General features: G+C 36.6%; 1 long non-coding RNA gene across 1 annotated transcript; it reads right to left on the bottom strand.

Moving 5' to 3' along the window:
* Positions 1 to 769: 769 nt before the first annotated feature.
* On the bottom strand, positions 770 to 5,960 carry LOC111929405 (uncharacterized). Its single transcript, XR_002864691.2, has 3 exons — positions 5,849 to 5,960; positions 5,487 to 5,563; positions 770 to 5,350 (listed from the first exon to the last, which is right to left on the bottom strand). It is a non-coding gene; the product is annotated as an uncharacterized LOC111929405 (long non-coding RNA).
* Between the last annotated feature and the right edge of the window lie 1,843 nt (positions 5,961 to 7,803).

Raw genomic sequence — 7,803 nt, 5'->3', positions numbered from 1 at the left:
ACAAAAATCATTCATTTTACACCACCTATATAAATAGCTTTTCAGGAAGCTTTCCTAATGAAGTCTCAATTTATACTTGAAATTCAATTATGCCTCAGGTGATTTGACAACAGGAAATGAATACATTTAACTCTTCAGACATTTGGTGTTCAAGATCACCTGTTTAAATCAGTTTTTCCTGTCTGTAGAACAACAAAGTGACAAGACAGAATATGAGTTACATGGAGCATATTAGTGAATCATTAGTTATTTCAGTAGTTGATAAAATTATTTCCAAATAAGTAAACAACATCATATAAAATTATAGAAACACTTAGAAATTTGGTTTCACCACTTCTTAAATGATGTGTTCTCTCCTAATATATGCTATGCTTTCTAAAAAATTGATGTCAGTAAAAGACAAAATATTTTGTTTGACTTTGGCTGTTGGTTTTGGTGAGATTTCTTTGTGTTGGTTTGGTTTGTGTTTGCTCTTTTAAACTGGGATTAACAAATACCAAGACAAACACTTTGGTGTTTTTCATATTCAGTGTTATAGAAAGGTACTTAAATTCTATCTGAGTTAAGAATGAAACCTGAATGGCTACTATTTCACCAAAGAGTTTAAAGTAACATGTAAAGGACAGACAAAATATTTTTAATAATTAGAAAAGGAAACGAAGGTACTACAAGTACCACAGGACTTCATGAACATTTGTTCCAGACACATTGTGCCTTAAAAAGCAGCTGCTGTAAGGTTAGAATTCAGAATCAAAAGCCTCAAATATTCATGTTTCAGCAAGTTTTATTTATATTACAGAGAGCTTTTATCCAATCTTCTACTTTCTGCAATCAACAGGTAACAATAAATCCCTCAAAAATAATCCATTTTTAATTCTTTAGCCATTCATACTTCTAGCAGTGTTCTCAAAGTTTGTCATGGATTATATGGATTCCCAGAGCCTCTGTCCTTCCCCTTCAACACCAAAACTGAACTTTGAGAGCGCTCAGAAATGGCTTGTCTTTACTCACAACAATTATCACTTCCACACTAATTTCTATCAGGAACTTACTTTAGAAGTCATTGGGGCCTCCAGTTTTATCAGAACTAGATATCAGATATGTCCAGCTTTGCTGGGATTTTTGTTCTGAATGTGTATTTTTAGAGTACATATGGGTCTACTGGGGAAAAAGGGATTTTTCTTGTTTTAGATCACATAAAAAACTGTATTTTCTGGCTTTAAAAGAAATCGTTGCACTTCACAAATCTCTCATTTTAGAGTATAAAGACTATCCTATTTCAACTATGCTCAAATGGAATAAACAAGGAGATCATGTAAAAGGGACAAAAATATTTCTTCTTTTTAACAGCCACTGAATGTCTTGCACTAAGATTTTTAATTAAGATTTACACTATATTGCCATCTATGGGATAGCAATTAAATATAACTTCCAAAAATTAAGCTGTGATTATTTTCTTTACAGCTCTTCCTTGCAATTGCAGATAGAAAAAAAAAATGTGGTGTAGTTCTATGATTGTATGTAAATAACTGATGGGTATTTCATCATTCCAGCACAGACTCTGCACAAACAACTGCACAAGTCGAGTTAGGTCATCACTAGAAGATAATTTGCTGGGACCAGAGGAGACAGCACACACACACCACCACAATCCCCAGAGGTCTTTGAAGTAATGACCATATAATGCAATATTATAATGAGATATTATATGCTCAACCATAGTTAGAGTATCTTTTGCTTGGCACCCAAACAGATTTCATCTTTTGAGCTAGTTGCACTACCTGCTCCACCTGGAGAATCTGCTGGATTCAGGATTTCTTGAAAACATGATTAAGACTCATCCTCATGTGGCATTTTCTATTGGCTTTATTCTCTACCTTGTGCAGCATGCATTAATAAATCATATCTGGTACTGAAGCCTGATGATGAATAATCAAAATTAAAGCCATTCTTTTCATGTTTCCCACTCTAAACTTCTTTGTTGTTCATCTTTTGGGTTTTTGCTTTCCCTTAGGGTTTTCAGCTATTTAGTTATTCTGACTGGGTTATTCTGTGAATTACTGAGTTTTCCATTCTACCAGGCATCATTCATCTTCCTTTGCAGTCAGATTTGCCCAGAAAGGCAATTGTTCACAGTCCAGACATGCTGTTACTTGAGTGCTGGCATCCCAATTCAATTTCTGTGCATCATGATGGAAGCATAGCACAGGAAGCAGAAATTATGTACAGTTGTTTTACACTCTTACTGTAGTGATGTTAGCTGAATCTGTTAAACTCTGTTGTAAATTCCAGTCTTTCTCAGTAGCTCTTTTTATTCCTTTCTTCCTATTTCAATTTAAAAAAAATATCTTGTGCTGGTCAAAATCTTGTTGTGACGCAAGCAAAGAGTAAAACATTGGGTCAGTCTCTTTGTACAATTTCCTCTATCCATTTTCAATACATTTGGTTCTGTAGATTGCTTGAAAAAGAATAAAAAGCTGCATGTGGCACTAAATTTACCTAGCAGGCATTTTTATGTCTCTGTAGTAAGAACCCAGATTTCTCTGTGTTCAGAGAGAGGAAAGTCAGAAGAAAAAAAAAAATAAAAATAAAGCCGGGAAACTAAAGTTTATGGAAACTAGAAAGAGCTTCTGCTCTTGTTTCACTGCAGAAACAGAATAATTTGCAGTGGGTCTTTATTGTTTTCTATTTATGACACTGAAGTTCACTTTTTTTTGCATTTCCCTCTTGCTTTTACTGATCCAGCTCCACAAGTTTGAACTTCTAGAAATACAAGCCTAAGAAGGCACTAGAAAGAGCACTATGAAGGCAGTGCCAGATAAAATGACACTATTAATAGCACCACAGAATCTCTCTTAGGAAGCCAAATTTTTAGTAGGACAAACACTTTTAGGAATAACACCACAAAAGCTGAAAATATCCATGATTCTTATCCTGCTAGAGATACACAGCAAGCCTGAGACTGGACAGGCAATGTCATGCAGTTATCTCCCAGAATTAAATGGCTTTGCTTCTTGTCTTGAAGTCTGACAGATGCAATTTTAGCTCTGTAAGCAGATGTCTGCTCTGTGCATTCAGGTACACTGCCAATAATATAAAGATCCTCAGCAAATGCTTCATCAGAACTTCAAAATACATGAGTTGACCATACCTGAGAGATCCAGATGGCAACTTCAAAGTGAAAGTAGACAGGAAAAAGCCCTCTACTTTTATGCAAAACTCGAGGCTAGTGTTGTTCAATAACTACTTCATAATTAAAGATTTAGTAATGAATGCTAAGAATCTTCCCTAATGATGGCTGGTCAATGTCCAGCAAAATTTTCTAGCTATTGCAAGACTGAATGTGACTCAGCAAAGAAATATCTGCATGCCCACAATGGTGAGGCAATCTTTTGGGTTTATCCTGCACTTCATGCAAGGGCTCAGCTGATTTTTCAAAATGTCTAAAAGGCAATTACATGGGATGAGCTCCCACTGACTACTTCTTTCTTCCAGCAACATTCAGAAATATTTACAGGGATATCTTTCCCCTCCTACTGAACAAGGAAGATATTACCTCTCCTTACCAGGTCTCATTTCACTGAATTCAAAACATTTTTCTATGAAAGAATCATTACATGAATGCAGGTGCTTAACAGATGCATAACTTCCATCCACATTAATATACCTTCAGCCACTTGTGGAAGCCACCCCAAAACTCATGCTGAGAAATGCACTGCCTGTAGTACTTGGTACAGCATCCCATCATTTCCTAGCTCCGAGGTAGACTAAATTGAACCATTAAATATTAAATTATTCAAATTTCCATACATAATTTTAAGCAGACAGTATGGAAGAGGAGTTTATATAAGTTAAAATGGTCAGTAATCCCACAAAGTAAAAAATATTTCAGTTTCTCTTCAGCACTTAAGAAAAATTCACAGAATTTTTGAGCTTCTCTCTCTGATGTCAAGTAAATGAACATATTGCCAGGCTCCCACAAACAGGTATTGTCAAGTTTGCATGGCTTTGTTATTTCAAAACCAATTGCCTCAAACAAGGCAAAGTGAAGATTACTCATACTCCTGCCTCCTGCTGAGCCTGATGCTTTAAGAGAGGCTTTTAGTTTTATATAACACAAAAAAAGTGCCAACATATTCTGAAGAACAGAAAATACACTTTTCCTCACATTCTTATTCAGTAAGTCATGGAGTTATCTGGATGCTTGTTATGGAACTTTCCAAAACAAAGGCACATTTAGACCAAGCAGATGAAAGTTCAGTAAATCAAAAGTGAGTAAAAATAGGGTATTTGGAGAGTAAAGTCTTGGAAATTGAGCATTGCTATTGCAGAAGGCACTCTTGGCTATTCTGATTCCATACTGAATTACCAATCTGAATGCTTAAATTTTTACTTAGCACATGAAACAGAACTGAAGACTGCCCAAAACAATGCAATTTTGTGAGATTAAGGCTGTCTATGTGTATAAGACTACTGTGATCAACATCCACAAAATGCAGCCCAAAATGGAAAGACTGAATAAGCCCAAATATGTGCCTTGGATTGCATTTACATCTAAAGTTAGAAGCTGACCAGCATTAGCAGTTTAGAAGATCAAGGCATACAAAGACTTTATTTTTTACTTGAAACTTTAAATTTGTTTTTCTTAAAAGCAATCTTTATTTAAAATGTTGCAATTATTCTCACTGAAACCTATATTATGAAAGTATTAGGTTATTATCTTATAGTATTATCTTATAGTATTAGGTATTATCTTACACAGGAGAGAAAAATTACATCTTTTAGGCTTAGTGGTATGAAAACACCAGAGAAAACAACTAATGGAGACTCATTTTCTTATCTTTCACTTTACTTTTATTTTCTAATATCTGTGCAAATTCAGCATAAAATATTAGAAAAACTAAACTGCTAGCTGAACTTTACATAAAGTTTCAAAAAAAATCATGAAACAGTAAATTTGGCCAAATAAGGTTGTGTTTCCCTCTGAGTTACCTCACAGTCTTGATGACATTTTTCAAAAAGCTAAGGCAGTAAACACATGCTCTTTTTAATTTCAAAAGCTGTTTTCAGAATTTCACTTTCTCTGTATTTACTTGCTAACATTCCACTTCACGCAGCCAGTAGTTACAGGTGGATATTTTAAATATTCCAATTAAATCATTAATGAAGATATAGCTTCTATATCCCAGCAGAGTGAAATCATTTATACCAGAGGTTCTGGCTCGTGGCAGTTGCACAAAACTCCATCTGCTCATCTTCCTTCTCAATTAGTGGCCAGAAATGCCAAAGAACAATTCTGCCTTTTCATTTAGTTGTGCAGTTTTGTCCACTTAAGCAGCCAGGTTGCTACCTAAGAAAATCAGAAACTTAAGTCTGAAACCCACAGAGCAGTTTGGTGGAATCAGTGCCCACCCTCCAAGCACTCCAGGGATACCAAATGTGGGAGATCCAGCCCAGATTGGTGCTGTGAATCATCAAGCACATACCTGTCCTTACCACAGTAATGACATCATTGATATTTTTCATGCAGTGAAGTCAGAATGACTGGAAGTTTACTGTTGCGCTGCAAATTTTGAAAGAGAAAATAAGCAAATGATAAAATGATCCATAATAGCTGCCTTTGAATCACGTCCACAATTCCATCAGTCAGGCAAACCCAACCTGCAGCACGTGAGGAGCTGATGCTGTCCCTGACACACAGCTGGGCTGTGCCTGCATCCCTCACTTCCCCCAGGGACACACACACCCCTGCTCACCTGGAGAGACAGCATTCGGGAATGTGCAATCCCAACTGCAAACAATGCAAGTATGACATTTTCATTCTATATAAGAAATGGGCTGTACACACCTCTCACACTGGCTTTTCCAGATTTTGAAGGCAGATTTCTTTTTCTCCACCACCTTAGACTGCACAGAACAGAGTGGTCACAGGTCAGCGTATTCCAGCCCTAGTGGAAACTCTTTCAGAGACAATGGACAATGTAGTTTCTGCATACAAGGATATGTTCTATTCTCTTTCCTCCTGGGCAGCCAAAGCAAAAGCAGCATTTTGGATGTGGTTAGCAGATTCCATTTTTAATTTCAATTATCATGCCACAAAGCCATAAGGGAAAGGCAGTGAAGGAGTCTCAGAGCAGAACCTAAATGCAGTATTAATGGGGCAACAATGCACAGAACCTTTCCTAATGCAAAGAAATTCTACAAAATTACCTCTTACATAGAAAATCTGCATCTCTACATGGACTTAGTGTTCTTTCACATATTTTTTTCTTAAGTCCCAGCTGTCTGTGAGATTCCACTTATGCTACCTATAGTTATTCAAAGACTATATAAACATATAAATATTGTTACCCTTTCTTTAGACAATTGCAAAAATAAATAGCAAGAATCATCTACACTTTTTCAAATTTCTGGGTGACATTCAGATGACAGAAAAAAAGAAAAAATGAGGCAGAACACTAAACCATCAAGAGACCGTGAGAAATTTGATCATGGTGTTGTCCTCAGCTTCTAGAGAATATTCACTTATGGGTTTCTTACAGCAAGCCTGGGTGATGAAGCTTTTCCAGCATCTCAGACTAACATACATTAATAGGACATAAATTAAATTTTATGAATTATAATTAATGTTATAATTAATGAAATGAAATGCCCAAGCCCCATGTATATTACTTGGCCAGAGAAGAGGCTTTACTCAGGGGAAAAAAAAATATCTTTAATTTAACAAAAAAAAAATGTTATTGTACTAAAATCAACAGATGTTGCACGTAAATTTATCAATGTTCTCAATTGTGCATGATTAATATAAATGTCCTTTTCCTGATTTACAAGGCCTGAAGTAGATGAATTGTTTCAAGTAATATTTGGACTGAAATACCTCAGCACTGTATTTTGATATTGATATCACTTTCTTTAACTGTGTAATATCTTGAGCTGTATATCCAGCAGCTGTCCAAAATCAGGCTCTTTCCCCACTGCCATGGCACACCTGTTCCTTAAAATAAACACCCTCCCAGCCCCTTCTCCCCTCCAGGAAAACCCCCAAGCTCAGAAAGTCACAAATTCTTTCCTAGTTGAAGCCATGCCATGGCGGAAGAGCAGCATCTTCTCAATTGACAGTAATGGCAATTCAGAAGTACAGAACCTAGGACTGCTTTGCCATCTAAATCCTATTTGGGATTTACAGACCATAGACATTCTGCCCTGCTATTTGGGCAGACTCTCTGTTGCTGAGTAGAAACACCTGGCCCACTTACAGCACTGTCCTAACTCATCTGCAAGGCAGAGGAAGGGTCATGCTACACTCCCCAAAGGCAAAAATCTGTTACATGCAGCATTCAGGATGTTCTCACTGATCACAGAAATTTGTCTGGCTGAGGGAAGTTTGTCAAGCCAGGCAGGAAATCAAAAGCAGAATAATAAAGGGGAATTTCCCACTCAGCACTGGTAAAAGCATTTGCAATCCAGAACTTCTTCTAGTGCAAACAGTTCTCAGGACTTCAAGCAAATTTTCTCTGTTATTTCTGTAACCAAATGAAGGCAAATGCAGCTTCTGCACATGCAGAGGGAATGTCAGGCATTAAAACATTCAAAATTTCCAATGAGAAACACTACAAAAGAGTCTGGGCTTCTTACCCTCCCATGGAAAAGCTGTAATGTACAATATGAATCTTTAGTTATGGGTGCAGTATAAGGTCTCTTAGTGAGCTCATTTAGCAGGTTTTATAGGGTTCAAACAATGGTTTGCCAGTAATTCCCTTCTCAGTCACAATGGTAACAGTGTGGTGATCTGCTTAAGAGACA

The sequence above is a fragment of the Cyanistes caeruleus genome, chromosome 14 (assembly GCF_971803275.1).
Source record: "Cyanistes caeruleus chromosome 14, bCyaCae1.hap1.1, whole genome shotgun sequence".
NCBI lineage: Eukaryota > Metazoa > Chordata > Aves > Passeriformes > Paridae > Cyanistes > Cyanistes caeruleus.
Note: the sequence above shows the minus strand (reverse complement) of the source record. Positions and strands in the feature narration are given on the sequence as shown.